Genomic DNA, 17,308 nt, shown 5'->3' with positions numbered 1-17,308 from the left:
TAGGAATACTGGTCTTTGTCCGAATATAACAGGGAACTCCTTCCTCATGTGTTATATCGTGACCCTGAAATAGGGCCAGGACCACTGCACTTCAGGAACTGTATGTGTCCCTCTGTACCAAGCTTACCTTGCGCGATAATGCAATGTCAGCACAGTTAAATACATTTTCAGTGTCCATGCCACATCGTGCATGACGCACTGGGAGAATGACTGAGGAGGGGCAAGTACAGGTGGAATTGCAGGATGTGCAACCTGCTGGCTGGAGGGTCTGCTTGAGAGCTCTGGTAGCTGCTGGGCCCATAGAATCAGACCTCACAGGGCCTGCTTACAAATGTAGTCTGGAGGTTTAGCATCAGCAGTTCATACAGTCAATGGAGAGTGTACCAAGCACATTTGGAGAAGTCCACAACCTGAATCTGTGCAGTGCTGCATGACCTGACTGAGCTGCAGATCACCATGGAGAGCATGGCCACCCCAGGGCCCTCTGCAGCGAAGCTGACCTTGACTAAAGACTGAAGCTCAGGCATAGATTCTGGGGCTCTTGAGACGTTGGGTGAGGGAATGCCCAGCAGAAGGGGAAAGGCAGGAGCTGGCACAGATGTTGGAGTTGTCTGTCAGCATGACGTTACATCCAAAGCACCCAGCCAACCTTCTCTAATGAATACACATGTAGCCGATAACATGGAGGCACAGGCAGCTACTGCCAATTCCCATAGATCTTGTCATTATAGGGCCAGCTACAAGCTTAGCACGAGGAGATATAGGGCCATCTGCATCCCTTGAGGCAGCCATTGCCGTGCAACCTCACTTCCACCTCCCACTGGGGAACAATTTAGGTGGAGCATAGGAAGCAGAAGACAGATACACCATACATTGTCACAGGGATAAAACACACTGAACAGCTGGATCACACACAGTTAGGGTGAATAAAATCTGGGATCAATTATACTCTACTGTGTCCTGAGAGTCCTTTTGCTATGAGGCAGATTAAGATAGTTGGTGAGCAATGCTGTTACATTCATAGGCCTCGATGTTAGACTGACAGCAGTGGGGGTGAGGCTTTATTTGATTGTGTTTTAAACCAATGTGAAAAAGACTCTTCTGTTTTTGTATTTAACTGAAAGTGTCTTCGCTGAAAGTTATTTTGGTTGATTGGCTGCTTACTTGGGCAAACATGTCTTCTGGCTGTTGGTCAGATTCTCTTTCTGTGAATGGTCGATGCTGTGTGTCTTCTGTGTAGGGTTGCCAATCCTGCAGGATTACCCTGGAGTCTTCAGGAATTAAAGACTAATCTCCAGGGCACTGCTGTGAGCAACCCAGGAGAAAAATCATAGGGGCATTAAAAAATTGTGTTTTAAAAATTTTTTTCTTTGAACACTTTTGTTTACTAGTTATGAAAATATTGGACATGGAAAAAAAAGGCTGTTTGACTGACAAGAATCATCCAATCGGGTAATGAAGAGTCTATTCGCTTTCCAATTGGTGTGGGAAGGCGGTGCACCACGAGTATGGACATGTTGGGTGACCAATGGCAGGAGCGTGAGGCGGGGCGGTTGGAGGCAGGAGGTCATGTGATGACACCTCCAGGAATATGTCCAACCAGAGTGGGCAACCCTACTTCTGTGGCCTGTAACTTGGTAAGGCCTCTTTGTGTGTGGAAGGTATGTAACATGAAACAGGCTACAATAACTTTGGACATGTGAACCACAACATTCCCCTGAATGATCCAGGGATCTGAACCTTTGATTCAGAATGCCAATGATGTACTTGACCAAGACTCAGGTAGCAGCATGCTCATTTTGCCACTCTTAAACTCTTGCCCCTGGGTTCCTCAACACAATATGCAGTAGATAGCCTTGGTCCCCCAGCTGCCATCCATTCAGTCTTACTGGCCCTTCAAATAATTGTGGACCAGTGTATTGCCATAGGACGAATGAATCACGGAAACTGCCAGAGTAATGGGCATTAGCATGCATGACTTGGTACCTGTGGATTAGGGCCACTTATGCACCAATGGAAAGGAACCCCTTTCTGTTCATGAAAGGGTTGGCATTGGGGGTAGAGGTCACATGCGTGCCATCGATAACATGCTGCACTTTGGGAAATCCAGCTGCATGGTAAAGGTGCAAGGTTCTCTTGTGTTTCTGCATGTTTCTACAGGGAGATTGATGAATTGGGAGGACAACAGGGCATCTCTGGCATGTATGATGCGATTGTGCAATGCAGGTTGGGTGATTTACTAGATGTCTCCTGCTTTGCTTCCAATGACTTGGTTGTGTAAACATTCAAGGCTGCGGCACCTTGAGTGCAACTGACAGAGCTGTCCCTGTTGTTGAAATGGTTTGCAGGTGTGTACACTTCAGTGACGGCCTCTTTGGGGAAGTGTAATCTCCATAGACACAATTTGGTCAACATGTCCAGGTATGACTCCTTGGCCTGTATGCATGGTTGATGCCATAATGGGAATCCTCACTGATCCCCTGAAGTACAAACACATCAATCTGACATGCCTCTTGTGATCCGCCATCCTTCTCCTCCAGAAATAGAGAAGCATCCCCATGGCAATACCCATAGCTCCTCGCTAGATAGCACACAATGATAACAGATGCTGTGCAGCTTTAAGAAGTAAGACTCCATTAAATTTCATTAACTTCCTTTCTCTCACAATATTAATATAGAACAATGGATGACAAAAAGCTACAAGAAATCTGACAAACACCACTGTAACTTCAGCTTTTAAGGACCCAACTGAAGATACGAGGTGTCCCAATTCAGTACCTGCTTTATGTGGGTGTTGAGCATGCTTCATATACATATGGGACATCCGTTACTTTACATAAAAATTAGGGCCTTAATGAACCTGGTGCATGATGAGGGCGCAGGCTCCAAGTGCCACAGGTGCCGCTAGGTTGTGTTATGACACAGACTGCGCATCGGGCGTTTAGAAAGCCTCAGATCTTAGAGTCCCTTAATGAGGGGAGTCAGCACCTGATATGCTGAAAATCAAATGATTGGCCCCGTGGTTTATTTCATCAATACAAGTGAAGGAATGTCCGGTAAATCTACAGTTTAAAGTTACGAGGCCCGTGTAACTACGTGTTTTCACATGTCGTAGGCTTATACACGGGATACTTCTGCATTGTCAGCTCTTTTGGGGTTATGTCAGCTTTTATTTGAAGCTGTTGGTCAGCTTTTTGCTAATTTCTAGCGTTTATACTTCACTGGTGTTATTTCTTTGTCTGTATGTGTGTGGGTACCCAGATCATGTATTTGTGCATGCATGCGTGTGTATGTATGTTTGCATGTCTTTGAATGTGCACCTGGGTCTATTCTACCTTCTGTTTACTTCTGCAGCTGCCTAGATCTGAAACGTTCCTCATATTTTGTACCATGATGGTTAAAAAAAAATAAAAACAAATCACAGGTTAAGCCTGGGTTCCTGCTCCTGATTGCCATAAAGCGACACCAGTCAGAATACACCAGTGTTGGGTGAGGACAGAATTAGGCACCCCTGTCAGGTGCCTCATTGCTAACAGCCTGTTGGCCCTGACTGCCTAGGTTTACCCATGAAGAATGGGCACATGGGCAACTGGAGAGCTGCTGGTCTGTTTGGAACCATACACCAGCAAGGAGAGAAAGAGGAGAAAAGGGGTAGAAGAACTGAATAATAATTTCTTCAATTGAAGTGGATGTTGACATTTAAAATGATTCATGAGAATCAGGGTGGAGCCCCAACATGCTAAGGTACAGAGTTGTAGGAATGATGCTCATGCCAGTGAGTTCCCCATGCAGCGAATCGCCAGTCTTAGCCAATGAGCAGATGCTGGCAAATCCTAACAGAGAGGGCAGAGCAATCATCGGGAAGGTCACCCTGGGCCATGTTTGCAACTGTTCACAGGAGGGCATTGACAGAGGCCTGGGATTAGATTGTCTTGCTGCAGCCGGGGCTGGGATACAGTGCATAGCTCGGGGAGACCCAAGGAAAGGAACGTAAAAGAGCTCAAATATCCAGAATAAAATCATAAGGAAGAGCAAATCTTGTTGGTATGACCAAAGGGGGAATTTGGTGTAGTGACGTGTACGATAAATGTGATCTTATCCCTGCTTGTCCTACGGTGGAGGTTTGTTTCTTGTTGATTGGCTTTGTTTAGCACAGTCAACAATGACACGGCTCCACGGAGAAGCTGTTTGTGCAAACATTTTATAGTGAGTTAATGTGAAATGTTAGCATTTCAAATAGTAGCAGTTTTCATAGAATCATAGAAAGTTACGGCACAGAAGGAGGCCATTTGGCCCATCGTGTCCTTGCCGGTCAAAATGAGCTGTCCAGCCGAATCCCACTTTCCAGCACTTGGTCCGTGGCCCTGAAGGTTACTTCAAGTGCACATCCAATCTACCATCCTTTCAGGCAGTGAGTTCCAGACCCCCACCACTCTCTGGGTGAAAAAAAATTCTCCTCTGCTCACCTCTAATCCTTCTACCAACTACTTTAAATCTATGCCCCCTGGTCACTGACCCCTCTGCTAAGGGAAATAGGTCCTCCCTATCCACTCTATCGAGGCCCCTCATAATTTTATGTACCTCAATTAAATCTCCCCTCAGCCTCCCTTGTTCCAAAGAAAACAACCCCAGCCTATCCAAACATTTCTCATAGCTAAAATTCTCCAGCCCTGGCAACATCCTCGTAAATCACCTTTGTATCCTCTCAAGTGCAATCACATCTTTCCGAAAATGCAGTGACCAGAACTGTACGCAGTACTCAAACTGTGGCCTAATTAGTGTTTTATACAGTTCTAGCATAACCTCCCTGCTCTTATATTCTGTGCCTCGGCTAATAAAGGAAAGTATCCCGTGACTTCTTAAACACCTTATCTCCCTGTCCTGCTAGTTTCAGGGATCTGTGGACATTCACTCCAAGGTCCCTCTGTTCCTCTACACCTCTCAATATCCTCCCATTTATTGTGCATTCCCTTGCCTTGTTTGCCCTCCCCAAATGCATCACCTCACACTTCTCCAGGTTGAATTCCATTTGACACTTTTCCAGGTTGAATTCCATTTGACACTTTTCTGCCCACCTGACCAGTCCATTGATATCTTCCTGCAGTCTACAGCTTTCCTCCTCACTATCAACCACGCAGCCAATTTTTGTATCATCTGCAAACTTCTTGATCATGCCTCCTACATTCAAGTTCAAATCATTAACATATACCACAAAAAGAAAGGGACCGAGTACTGAGCCCTGCAGAATCCCACTGGAAACAGCTTTCCAGTCACAAAAACACCTGTCGACCATTATCCTTTGCTTCCTGCCACTGAACCAATTTTGGATCCAACTTGCCAGTTTCCCATGGATCCCATGGGCATTTACTTTTTTGACCAGTCTGCCATGAACATAGGAACATAGGAACAGGAGTAGGCCATTCAGGCCCTCGTGCCTGCTCCGCCATTTGATAAGATCATGGCTGATCTGTGATCTAACTCCATATACCTGCCTTTGGCCCATATCCCTTAATACCTTTGGTTGCCAAAAAGCTATCCATCTCAGATTTAAATTTAGCAATTGAGCTAGTGTCAATTGCCATTTGCGGAAGAGAGTTCCAAACTTCTACAACCATTTTTGTGTAGAAATGTTTTCTAATCTCGCTCCTGAAAGGTCTGGCTCTAATTTTTAGACTGTGCCCCGTACTCCTAAAATCCCCAACCAGCGGAAATAGTTTCTCTCTATCCACTCTATCTGTTCCCCTTAATATCTTATAAACTTCGATCAGATCACCCCTTAACCTTCGAAACTCTAGAGAGTACAACCCCAATTTGTGTAATCTCTCCTCGTAACTTAACCCTTGAAGTCCGGGTATCATTCTAGTAAACCTACGCTGCACTCCCTCCAAGGCCAATATGTCCTTCCGAAGGTGCAGTGTCCAGAACTGCTCACAGTACTCCAGGTGCGGTCTAACCAGGGTTTTGTATAGCTGCAACCATCTTCAGCCAGAAGTGCCGAGTGGATAATCCATCTCAGCCTCCTCCCGATATCCCCACCATCACGGAAGCCAGTCTTCGGCCAATTCGATTCACTCCACGTGATATCAAGAAACGGCTGAGTGCACTGGATACAGCAAAGGCTATGGGCCCTGACAACATCCCAGCTGCAGTGCTGAAGACTTGTGCTCCAGAACTAGCTGCGCCTCTAGCCAAGCTGTTCCAGTACAGCTACAACACTCGCATCCACCCGACAATGTGGAAAATTGCCCAGGTATGTCCTGTCCACAAAAAGCAGGACAAATCCAATCCGGCCAATTACCGCCCCATCAGTCTACTCTCAATCATCAGCAAAGTGATGGAAGGTGTCGTCGATAGTGCTATCAAGCGGCACTTACTCACCAATAACCTGCTCACCGATGCTCAGTTTGGGTTCCGCCAGGACCACTCGGCTCCAGACCTCATTACAGCCTTGGCCCAAACATGGACAAAAGAGCTGAATTCCAGAGGTGAGGTGAGAGTGACTGCCCTTGACATCAAGGCAGCATTTGACCAAGTGTGGCACCAAGGAGCCCTAGTAAAATTGAAGTCAATGGGAATCAGGGGAAAACTCTCCAGTGGCTGGAGTCATACCTAGCACAAAGGAAGATGGTAGTGGTTGTTGGAGGCCAATCATCTCAGCCCCAGGGCATTGCTGCAGGAGTTCCTCAGGGCAGTGTTCTAGGCCCAACCATCTTCAGCTGCTTCATCAATGACCTTCCCTCCATCATAAGGTCAGAAATGGGGATGTTCGCTGATGACTGCACAGTGTTCAGTTCCATTCGCAACCCCTCAGATAATGAAGCAGTCCGAGCCTGCATGCAGCAAGACCTGGACAACATCCAGGCTTGGGCTCATAAGTGGCAAGTAACATTCGCGCCAGATAAGTGCCAGGCAATGACCATCTCCAACAAGAGAGAGTCTAACCACCTCCCCTTGACATTCAACGGCATTACCATCGCCAAATCCCCCACCATCAACATCCTGGGGGTCACCATTGACCAGAAACTTAACTGGACCAGCCATATAAATACCGTGGCTACGAGAGCAGGTCAGAGGCTGGGTATTCTGCGGCGAGTGACTCACCTCCTGACTCCCCAAAGCCTTTCCACCATCTACAAAGCACAAGTCAGGAGTGTGATGGAATACTCTCCACTTGCCTGGATGAGTGCAGCTCCAACAACACTCAAGAAGCTCAACACCATCCAAGATAAAGCAGCCCGCTTGATTGGCACCCCATCCACCACCCTAAACATTCACTCCCTTCACCACCGGCGCACTGTGGCTGCAGTGTGCACCATCCACAGGATGCACTGCAGCAACTCGCCAAGGCTTCTTCGATAGCACCTCCCAAACCCGCGACCTCTACCACCTAGAAGGACAAGGGCAGCAGGCGCATGGGAACAACACCACCTGCACGTTCCCCTCCAAGTCACACACCATCCCGACTTGGAAATATATCGCCGTTCCTTCATTGTCGCTGGGTCAAAATCCTGGAACTCCCTTCCTAACAGCACTGTGGGAGAACCGTCACCACACGGACTGCAGCGGTTCAAGAAGGCGGCTCACCACCACCTTCTCGAGGGCAATTAGGGATGGGCAATAAATGCCGGCCTTGCCAGCGACGCCCACATCCCGTGAACGAATAAAAAAAAAGCATAACTTCTGCCCCCTTGTACTCCAGTCCTCTAGATATAAAGGCCAACATTCCATTTGCCTTCTTGATTATTTTCTGCACCTGTTCATGACACTTCAATGATCTATGTACCTGAACCCCTAAGTCCCCTTGGACATCCACTGTTTTTAACTTTTTACCATTTAGAAAGTACCCTGTTCTATCCTTTTTTGATCCAAAGTGGATGACCTCACATTTGTCTACATTGAATTCCATTTGCCACAATTTTGCCCATTCACCTAATCTATCAATATTGCTTTGTAGTTTTATGTTCTCATCTACACTGCTTACAATGCCACCAATCTTTGTGTCATCGGCAAACTTAGATATGAGACTTTCTATGCCTTCATCTAAGTCGTTAATAAATATTGTGAATAATTGAGGCCCCAAGACAGATCCCTGTGGGACTCCACTAGTCACATCCTGCCAATGTGAGTACCTTCCCATTATCCCTATTCTCTGTCGCCTTTCGCTCAGCCAACTTCCTAACCAAGTCCGTACTTTTCCCTCGATTCCATGGGCTTCTATCTTAGCTAACAGTCTCTTATGTGGGACCTTATCAAATGCCTTCTGGAAGTCCATATAAATAACATCCATTGACATTCCCCTGTCCACTACTCTAGTCACCTCTTCAAAAAATTCAATCAGGTTTGTCAGGCACGACCTACCTTTCACAAATCCATGCTGGCTCTCTCTGATTAACTGAAAATTCCTTGTCAAAAGCCTTGCTAAAATCCATGTAGACTACATCAAAGGCATTACCCTCATTGACCCTCCTTGTTACCTCCTCAAAAAATTCAATCCAGTTAGTCAGACACGACCTTCCCTTAACAAATCCATGCTGACTGTCCTTGATTAACCCATGCCTTTCTAAATGACGATTTATGCTGTCCCTCAGAATTGATGTAAGGAATCTTACAACACCAGGTTATAGTGCAACAATTTTATTTTAAAATAAAACAGTTGGACTATAACCTGGTGTTGTAAGATTCCTTACATTTGTCCACCCCAGTCCATCACCGGCATCTCCACATCATGGCTACTATCCTCAGAATTGATTCCAATAATTTGCCCACCACTGAGGTTAGACTGACTGGCCTATAATTACTTGGTCTATCCTTTTCTCCCTTTTTAATTGTAAACAATTTTACAAAACCAAGTTATAGTCCAGCAATTTTATTTTAAATTCACAAGCTTTCGGAGGCTTCCTCCTTCGTCAGGTAAATGTTTTAAACAACGGTACAATGTTAGCAGTCCTCCAATCCTCCGGCACCATGCCTGTAGCCAGGGAGGATTGGTTTTGTTTATCATGGCTCCCCATGCTGTGGAATCCACCCTGATTACACTTCAGGGAGGCCTGCACAGGCATGAATGGGAAAATCATATTGGACTGGACTGACTTTGTTCGGTTCTGGTGGTGTGGGGGAAAACTCCACCTCTTCAGGTGTTGGAGGAAACAGCAGGAGTTGATTTACCTTACAGTGCCTCTGCTGGTAACAGTACTTAATATAAATGCAGTGTTAATGGAGCTGCAACACTTGACTGCACGGTGATTGTAATATGCTGCTTGTTTTGTCAGTGCTCTGTTTACGGGCTGTTCTTGGGCCATTTTCTTCTGTCCCTGGTGAATACAGACTAAAGCATAACAAATAAAAATCATTCAAGGAGGACCTGTAAACAGTCAACCAAAAGAAGCCAGTAAGAAAGAGATGGAGGAAGAGGAGATGGGGAGAGAGAGGGTGGGGGGGGGGAAGAGATGGGAAAAGAGAGAGGGGGGAAAGTGACAGAGGTGGGAGAGAGAAATGGGGAGAGCCAGTGCATGATGAGAGGGGTGAGGCGAAAGAGAGTGAGAGAGAGATGGGAAGAGACAGAGAGCGATAGATGGGAATGGAGAGAGAGGGAGTGATGGAGAGAGAGTGAGTGATGGGGAGAGAAAGAGAGGAGTTAAAATAGTAATGCAATTTTGGTTCGTTCTGGGGAAAAATATTATTTGAAACAAGCTTGTACCTTTGCTTTTGTGCAACTCAGTACTTTGACTGAAAAAGATCCATCATCAGTGCAGACGGTGTCTGGTACAGATGGTCACCATCTAGTACAGTGCAGTGTCTCAGATATCGAAGAAATGAATGGTTGCAAAGAAGTTTTCTGGATGCGAACCTTGTTTATTCTGTCACGCAGTGACTGTGCGACTAGACTGCAAAAAAATATAACAATCGTCCTCTGGAGAGAATTAACACGCAGCCCTGTTAATGTTGGAGTGTGAATGGAAAATTACCCTAAAAACACCAGAGAAACAAAACCCATATTCTGACTATTTGTAATACAATTAGGATTGGTCTCAACTGGGATGGTGCCTCTAGGTTTGGGAGGAGAACGTAGGGTTCCCACTCCAGATCACCGTCCCTCCCAGAGTGCATGAACACACATGTGGACATGGTGAGAAATGGTTTGGGTTCACATGTGATTCCCCCTGTAGTTGAATAGTATTGCAACACGCTGTCAAGGTACAGGAGGGGTGTTGGTGCCAGTCGGACTGTATCACAGCAAGGAGTCACTGACGGAGGGCAGAAAATCATGCAAAAAGGAGGAAATTTTTTTTAAATGTATTAGAAATAGATAAAATCACCTTCACAGGGATGCCCACATGGGTTTTGTGTCCACTCACCTATCATCCCCTGTCCTTGGCAGCCTCTACTGCTTCCACATCCTCCAATACATTGATTTCGAAATTCGTGACATTATTCACAAATCTCTCAGTGACCACAGGCCCCCACCTCTGTAACACACTCCAGTCCTAATCCTCACCCTGTCTCTGTAACACAATCCAGTCCCAATCCTCACGCTGTCTCTGGAACACAATCCAGTCCCAATCCTCACCCTGTCTCTGCAACACACTCCAGTCCCAATCCTCACCCTGTCTCTGTAACACACTCCAGTCCTAATCCTCACCCTGTCTCTGTAACACAATCCAGTCCCAATCCTCACCCTGTCTCTGTAACACAATCCAGTCCCAATCCTCACCCTGTCTCTGTAACACAATCCAGTCCCAATCCTCACCCTGTCTCTGTAACACACTCCAGTCCCAATCCTCACCCTGTCTCTGTAACACAATCCAGTCCTAATCCTCACCCTGTCTCGGTAACACACTCCAGTCCCAATTCTCACCCTGTCTCTGTAACACAATCCAGTCGCAATCCTCACCCTGTATCTGTAACACAATCCAGTCCCAATCCTCACCCTGTCTCTGTAACACAATCCAGTCCCAATCCTCACCCTGTCTCTGTAATATACTCCAGTCCTAATCCTCACCCTGTCTCTGTAACACAATCCAGTCCCAATCCTCACCCTGTCTCTGTAACACAATCCAGTCCCAATCCTCAACCTGTCTCTGCAACACAATCCAGTCCCAATCCTCACCCTGTCTCTGTAACACAATCCAGTCCCAATCCTCACCCTGTCTCTGTAACACACTCCAGTCCCAATCCTCACCCTGTCTCTGTAACACAATCCAGTCCTAATCCTCACCCTGTCTCTGTAACACAATCCAGTCCCAATCCTCACACTGTCTCTGTAACACACTCCAGTCCTAATCCTCACCCTGTCTCTGTAACACAATCCAGTCCTAATCCTCACCATGTCTCTGTAACACAATCCAGTCCCAATCCTCACCCTGTCTCTGTAACACACTCCAGTCCCAATCCTCACCCTGTCTCTGTAACACAATCCAGTCCTAATCCTCACCCTGTCTCTGTAACACAATCCAGTCCTAATCCTCACCCTGTCTCTGTAACACAATCCAGTCCCAATCCTCACCCTGTCTCTGTAACACAATCCAGTCCCAATCCTCACCCTGTCTCTGTAACACACTCCAGTCCCAATCCTCACCCTTTCTCTGTAACACACTCCAGTCCCAATCCTCACCCTGTCTCTGTAACACAATCCAGTCCCAATCCTCACCCTGTCTCTGTAACACAATCCAGTCCCAATCCTCACCCTGTCTCTGTAACACACTCCAGTCCCAATCCTCACCCTGTCTCTGTAACACACTCCAGTCCCAATCCTCACCCTGTCTCTGTAACACAATCCAGTCCCAATCCTCACCCTGTCTCTGTAACACACTCCAGTCCCAATCCTCACCCTGTCTCTGTAACACAATCCAGTCCCAATCCTCACCCTGTCTCTGTAATATACTCCAGTCCCAATCCTCACCCTGTCTCTGTAACACAATCCAGTCCCAATCCTCACCCTGTCTCTGTAACACAATCCAGTCCCAATCTTCACCCTGTCTCTGTAACACACTCCAGTCCCAATCCTCACCCTGCCTCTGTAACACACTCCAGTGCTAATCCTCACCCTGTCTCTGTAACACAATCCAGTCCCAATCCTCACCCAGTCTCTGCAACACAATCCAGTCCCAATCCTCACCCTGTCTCTGTCATATCGTCCAGTCCCAATCCTCACCCAGTCTCTGTAACACAATCCAGTCCCAATCCTCACCCAGTCTCTGTAACACAATCCAGTCCCAATCCTCACCCTGTCTCTGTAACACAATCCAGTCCCAATCCTCACCCTGTCTCTGTAACACACTCCAGTCCTAATCCTCACCCTGTCTCTGTAACACACTCCAGTCCCAATCCTCACCCTGTCTCTGTAACACAATCCAGTCCCAATCCTCACCCTGTATCTGTAATATACTCCAGTCCTAATCCTCACCCAGTCTCTGTAACACAATCCAGTCCTAATCCTCACCCTGTCTCTGTAACACAATCCAGTCCTAAACCTCACCCTGTCTCTGTAACACAATCCAGTCCCAATCCTCACCCTGTCTCTGTAATATACTCCAGTCCCAATCCTCACCCAGTCTCTGTAACACAATCCAGTCCCAATCCTCACTCTGTCTCTGTAACACAATCCAGTCCCAATCCTCACCCTGTCTCTGCAACACAATCCAGTCCGAATCCTCACCCTGTCTCTGCAACACACTCCAGTCCTAATCCTCACCCTGTCTATGTAACACAATCCAGTCCGAATCCTCACCCTGTCTCTGTAACACAATCCAGTCCTAATCCTCACCCTGTCTCTGTAACACAATCCAGTCCCAATCCTCACCCTGTCTCTGTAACACAATCCAGTCCTAATCCTCACCCTGTCTCTGTAACACAATCCAGTCCTAATCCTCACCCTGTCTCTGTAATATACTCCAGTCCCAATCCTCACCCTGTCTCTGTAACACAATCCAGTCCCAATCCTCACCCTGTCTCTGTAACACACTCCAGTCCCAATCCTCACCCAGTCTCTGTAACACAATACAGTCCCAATCCTCACTCTGTCTCTGTAACACAATCCAGTCCCAATCCTCACCCTGTCTCTGTCACACAATCCAGTCCTAATCCTCACCCTGTCTCTGTAACACAATCCAGTCCTAATCCTCACCCTGTCTCTGTAACACAATCCAGTCCCCATCCTCACCCTGTCTCTGTAATATACTCCAGTCCCAATCCTCACCCAGTCTCTGTAACACAATCCATTCCAAATCCTCACCCAGTCTCTGTAACACAATCCAGTCCCAATCCTCACCCTGTCTCTGTAATATACTCCAGTCCCAATCCTCACCCAGTCTCTGTAACACAATCCAGTCCCAATCCTCACTCTGTCTCTGTAACACAATCCAGTCCCAAGCCTCACCCTGTCTCTGTAACACAATCCAGTCCCAATCCTCACCCTGTCTCTGTAACACAATCCAGTCCTAATCATCACCTGTCTCTGTAACACAATCCAGTCCTAATCCTCACCCTGTCTCTGTAACACAATTCAGTCCCAATCCTCACCCTGTCTCTGTAACACACTCCAGTCCCAATCCTCACCCTGTCTCTGCAACACAATCCAGTCCCAATCCTCACTCTGTCTCTGTAACACAATCCAGTCCTAATCCTCACCCTGTCTCTGTAACACAATCCAGTCCCAATCCTCACTCTGTCTCTGTAACACAATCCAGTCCTAATCCTCACCCTGTCTCTGTAACACACTCCAGTCACAATCCTCACCCTGTCTCTGTAACACACTCCAGTCCCAATCCTCACCCTGTCTCTGTAGAACAATCCAGTCCTAATCCTCACCCTGTCTCTGTAACACACTCCAGTCCCAATCCTCACCCTGTCTCTGTAACACAATCCAGTCCCAATCCTCACTCTGTCTCTGTAACACAATCCAGTCCTAATCCTCACCCTGTCTCTGTAACACAATCCAGTCCCAATCCTCACCCTGTCTCTGTAACACAATCCAGTCCTAATCCTCACCCTGTCTCTGTAACACAATCCAGTCCTAATCCTCACCCTGTCTCTGCAACACAATCCAGTCCGAATCCTCACCCTGTCTCTGTAACACAATCCAGTCCTAATCCTCACCCTGTCTCTGTAACACAATCCAGTCCCAATCCTCACCATGACTCTGTAACACAATCCAGTCCTAATCCTCACCCTGTCTCTGTAACACAATCCAGTCCTAATCCTCACCCTGTCTCTGTAATATACTCCAGTCCCAATCCTCACCCTGTCTCTGTAACACAATCCAGTCCCAATCCTCACCCTGTCTCTGTAACACACTCCAGTCCCAATCCTCAGCCAGTCTCTGTAACACAATCCAGTCCCAATCCTCACTCTGTCTCTGCAACACAATCCAGTCCCAATCCTCACCCTGTCTCTGTAACACAATCCAGTCCGAATCCTCACCCTGTCTCTGTAACACAATCCAGTCCTAATCCTCACCCTGTCTCTGTAACACAATCCAGTCCCCATCCTGACCCTGTCTCTGTAATATACTCCAGTCCCAATCCTCACCCAGTCTCTGCAACACAATCCAGTCCCAATCCTCACCCAGTCTCTGTAACACAATCCAGTCCCAATCCTCACCCTGTCTCTGTAATATACTCCAGTCCCAATCCTCACCCAGTCTTTGGAACACAATCCAGTCCCAATCCTCACTCTGTCTCTGTAACACAATCCAGTCCCAAGCCTCACCCTGTCTCTGTAACACAATCCAGTCCCAATCCTCACCCTGTCTCTGTAACACAATCCAGTCCTAATCCTCACCCTGTCTCTGCAACAAAATCCAGTCCTAATCCACACCCTGTTTCTGTAACACAATCCAGTCCCAATCCTCACCCTGTCTCTGTAACACACTCCAGTCCCAATCCTCACCCTGTCTCTGTAACACAATCCAGTCCCAATCCTCACTCTGTCTCTGTAACACAATCCAGTCCTAATCCTCACCCTGTCTCTGTAACACAATCCAGTCCCAATCCTCACTCTGTCTCTGTAACACAATCCAGTCCTAATCCTCACCCTGTCTCTGTAACACAATCCAGTCCCAATCCTCACTCTGTCTCTGTAACACACTCCAGTCCCAATCCTCACCCTGTCTCTGTAACACAATCCAGTCCCAATCCTCACCCTGTCGCTGCAACACAATCCAGTCCTAAACCTCACCCTGTCTCTGTAACACAATCCAGTCCGAATCCTCACCCTGTCTCTGTAACACACTCCAGTCCCAATCCTCACCCTGTCTCTGTCACACAATCCAGTCCCAATCCTCACTCTGTCTCTGTAACACAATCCAGTCCTAATCCTCACCCTGTCTCTGTAACACAATCCAGTCCCAATCCTCACTCTGTCTCTGTAACACAATCCAGTCCTAATCCTCACCCTGTCTCTGTAACACAATCCAGTCACAATCGTCACCCTGTCTCTGTAACACACTCCAGTCCCAATCCTCACCCTGTCTCTGCAACACAATCCAGTCCCAATCCTGACTCTGTCTCTGTCGAACAATCCAGTCCTAATCCTCACCCTGTCTCTGTAACACACTCCAGTCCCAATCCTCACCCTGTCTCTGGAACACAATCCAGTCCCAATCCTCACCCTGTCTCTGTAACACACTCCAGTCACAATCCTCACCCTGTCTCTGTAACACAATCCAGTCCTAATCCTCACCCTGTCTCTGTAACACAATCCAGTCCTAATCCTCACCCTGTCTCTGTAACACAATCCAGTCCCAATCCTCACCCTGTCTCTGCAACACACTCCAGTCCCAATCCTCACCCTGTCTCTGTAACACAATCCAGTCCCAATCCTCACTCTGTCTCTGTAACACACTCCAGTCCCAATCCTCACCCTGTCTCTGTAACACAATCCAGTCCCAATCCTCACTCTGTCTCTGTAACACAATCCAGTCCTAATCCTCACCCTGTCTCTGTAACACAATCCAGTCCCAATCCTCACTCTGTCTCTGCAACACAATCCAGTCCTAATCCTCACCCTGTCTCTGTAACACAATCCAGTCACAATCCTCACCCTGTCTCTGTAACACACTCCAGTCCCAATCCTCACCCTGTCTCTGCAACACAATCCAGTCCCAATCCTCACTCTGTCTCTGTAGAACAATCCAGTCCTAATCCTCACCCTGTCTCTGTAACACACTCCAGTCCCAATCCTCACCCTGTCTCTGTAACACAATCCAGTCCCAATCCTCACCCTGTCTCTGTAACACACTCCAGTCCCAATCCTCACCCAGTCTCTGTAACACAATCCAGTCCCAATCCTCACTCTGTCTCTGTAACACAATCCAGTCCCAATCCTCACCCTGTCTCTGTAACACAATCCAGTCCGAATCCTCACCCTGTCTCTGTAACACAATCCAGTCCTAATCCTCACCCTGTCTCTGTAACACAATCCAGTCCCCATCCTCACCCTGTCTCTGTAATATACTCCAGTCCCAATCCTCACCCAGTCTCTGTAACACAATCCAGTCCCAATCCTCACCCAGTCTCTGTAACACAATCCAGTCCCAATCCTCACTCTGTCTCTGTAACACAATCCAGTCCCAAGCCTCACCCTGTCTCTGTAACACAATCCAGTCCCAATCCTCACCCTGTCTCTGTAACACAATCCAGTCCTAATCCTCACCCTGTCTCTGTAACACAATCCAGTCCTAATCCTCACCATGTCTCTGTAACACAATCCAGTCCCAATCCTCACCCTGTCTCTGTAACACACTCCAGTCCCAATCCTCACCCTGTCTCTGTAACACAATCCAGTCCCAAGCCTCACCCTGTCTCTGTAACACAATCCAGTCCCAATCCTCACCCTGTCTCTGTAACACAATCCAGTCCTAATCCTCACCCTGTCTCTGCAACACAATCCAGTCCTAATCCTCACCCTGTCTCTGTAACACAATCCAGTCCCAATCCTCACCCTGTCTCTGTAACACACTCCAGTCCTAATCCTCACCCTGTCTCTGTAACACAATCCAGTCCCAATCCTCACCCTGTCTCTGTAACACACTCCAGTCCCAATCCTCACCCTATCTCTGTAACACAATCCAGTCCTAATCCTCACCCTGTCTCTGTAACACAATCCAGTCCTAATCCTCACCCTGTCTCTGCAACACAATCCAGTCCCAATCCTCACCCTGTCTCTGTAACACAATCCAGTCCTAATCCTCACCCTGTCTCTGTAACACAATCCAGTCCTAATCCTCACCCTGTCTCTGTAACACAATCCAGTCCTAATCCTCACCCTGTCTCTGTAACACAATCCAGTCCCAATCCTCACCCTGTCTCTG

The sequence above is a fragment of the Heptranchias perlo genome, chromosome 16 (genome assembly GCF_035084215.1).
Source record: "Heptranchias perlo isolate sHepPer1 chromosome 16, sHepPer1.hap1, whole genome shotgun sequence".
Taxonomy (NCBI): domain Eukaryota; kingdom Metazoa; phylum Chordata; class Chondrichthyes; order Hexanchiformes; family Hexanchidae; genus Heptranchias; species Heptranchias perlo.
The sequence above is the reverse complement of the archived record's forward strand: the minus strand, read 5'-3'. Positions refer to the sequence as shown.